Below are 2,668 nucleotides of genomic sequence, written 5' to 3'. Positions count from 1 at the left end.
TTAACAAAATTTACAGAATCAAAGACCTTCATTTCTACAGGACACTAATACCCTAGTAAATATTAATGTTTATTTTATTTTTGAGTTATTTATTCATTATAATTATTATTTCAATTTGAGCAGAAAGACAGAGAGAGAGGGAAAGTGAGAAAGGAAGCTGTCAGGTCCAGGACTTAAGGCATGGTTGGCCAGCCATGTGCAAAATCAGTGCCCTAACCACCACGACACCTGCTGACTTTAATGTGTATTACTTAAAAGATTATTTTATTTTGGAGATTTGATAAGTACTACATATTTCTTTACTGGGAATTCACAATATATTTATCATATTAAATTCTCTAAGAAATACTGTAGTAGCATGTATTCACCTTGTTTTACTCAAATTTCTACATATAAATCACTTGTCATTTTATAATATATTTATAGAATGTAAAGAGTGGCCAATGTTACCCTTCAGCATAGTATAAGAAGGATTTATTCATGTTTTCTAAAATACAATATTAACACTATTATAATTGGCTATTTATCTTTGCATAAATTCTCCCTATGAGACTTATGTATTTCTGAGAAAGGGCCACTCATTCCCCATCTCTGGAAGGGGTTTAAAAAATATCTCAGGAGAGAGAAGACATCTGACTTCTGAGCAAAACATTTATATCATGAATGACAAAGGGGATAATTAAAAATTGGTGATATTAAAAAAGGGAAGAATTGTTCTGAATTTTTTTGCATAGAGTGCATTCACTTGCCAGAGAGCGAAGGAAACACACAGACACAGAAAGAAGGGAAGTGAGATATTACCCTGTGTGTGTGGGGGGGATGTTCACAACAAAATCCATTCTCCTCCATTCTCTTGGGAATTTGGACATGTGACACACATGCACAAAGCATGTTTTTCAAGCTGCCAGATCTAGGAGTTCAACTGTAGTCAGCCATAGGGGCATCTAGTGCCATAATTACCACACTACATGCTGGCTCCCAGCAAGAATACTTTTGTTCAAAATGTGCCAGTGCTACACCATGAAAAATGGAGACAAGCACAAGACTGAGCATAGTCTTTAGTCTACTGGGGTATAAGACAGGTCAGGCCCCTGGATTCTCCTACACAGTTGCCAACAAGAGCAAAGGCATCCATCACCTTGGGAGAGGATACACTGATGAAGTGTCTGGAGAATCCCAGAAAGTATCTCCCAGGAACAAAAATAACTTTCACTGGTATATAAAAGAAAAAAGAAAAGGCAGATTTCATACCTGATCTTGAAAAAGCTACTCCTGAGTAATAATTGGCAACTTCCTGGACAGCAGGTGGGCTAGTGGGTAAGGTGCTGGATGCCCACATATCCAAATGCAATTTGAGTCCTGGAACTGGTGGTATGAATCTCACACCGGGTGTTTGAAATCATTTCCCAAATTCTGAGAGAATGAAAGAGTAGGAACTGCAGCATGGCCATCCCCCCAGCAAGTAATTTCTCCTTCTTTTCTTCTTCTTCTTCTTCTTCTTTTTTCTTCTTCTTCTTCTTCTTCTTCTTCTTCTTCTTCTTCTTCTTCTTCTTCTTCTTCTTCTTCTTCTTCTTCTTCTTCTTCTTCTTCTTCTTCTTCTTCTTCTTCTTCTTCTTCTTCTTCTTCTTCTTCTTCTTCTTCTTCTTCTTCTTCTTCTTCTTCTTCTTCTTCTTCTTCTTCTTCTTCTTCTTCTTCTTCTTCTTCTTCTCCTTCTCCTTCTCCTTCTCCTTCTCCTTCTCCTTCTCCTTCTCCTTCTCCTTCTCCTTCTCCTTCTCCTTCTCCTTCTCCTTCTCCTTCTCCTTCTCCTTCTCCTTCTCCTTCTCCTTCTCCTTCTCCTTCTCCTTCTCCTTCTCCTTCTCCTTCTCCTTCTCCTTCTCCTTCTCCTTCTCCTTCTCCTTCTCCTTCTCCTTCTCCTTCTCCTTCTCCTTCTCTTCTCCTTCTCCTTTCTTCTTCTTCTTCTCTCTCTCTTTTTTTTTTTGAGAGATTTTTGCTATAGGGCACGTGCACTCACCAGACAGACAGAGAGAAACATAGAGACAGAAAGCGAGAAATCACCCCCCACGGGGGGCGATCACGCCACAATCCCTTCTCCTCCATTCTCCTCTTGGGATCTTGGACATGCACGCACACACGCCTGGCGTGAGTTTTAAGCCACTGGGTCCGGGATGTGAACCGCGGTCGACTACGTAGGAGTCCAGCAACATAGCCATTACGCTAACTGCTGGTTCCCCCCAGCAAGTAATTTCTCATTTTATCTCTTTCTTCCTCTCTTTTCAATGCATTTGCCCTGTATTTAGCAAAACTCTTTAAAAAAGTGTTTTAAGTTGGCCACTCCTTTATTTATGTCAAAACAGAAATGTCTTACTTTTTCCTAAAAAAAGAAATAATTTATTATTTTAATTCCATTCTTTTTTATTATTTTTAATATTTGATCAGAGAGAAACAGAGGGACAAAAAGGAAATGTGTAAACAAAAAACCTCCTGGCCTGGGACTCAAACTGTGGTCAGTCATGTAGTTCAGTACCTCAGCCACCACATCACCTGCTGGCCCCATGTTTCATTCTTTCATGTGTACCATAATTAACTGATATCCTACTCATAAATAAAATTATTGGCTGATGGGATATTTTTGTTGGACAGTCCTGTTGTAGGTCAGACTGGCTTAAGG

This window comes from Tupaia chinensis, unplaced genomic scaffold (assembly GCF_000334495.1).
Source record: "Tupaia chinensis unplaced genomic scaffold, TupChi_1.0 Scaffold145225_1, whole genome shotgun sequence".
NCBI classification, from domain to species: Eukaryota; Metazoa; Chordata; class Mammalia; order Scandentia; family Tupaiidae; genus Tupaia; species Tupaia belangeri.
Note: the sequence above shows the minus strand (reverse complement) of the source record.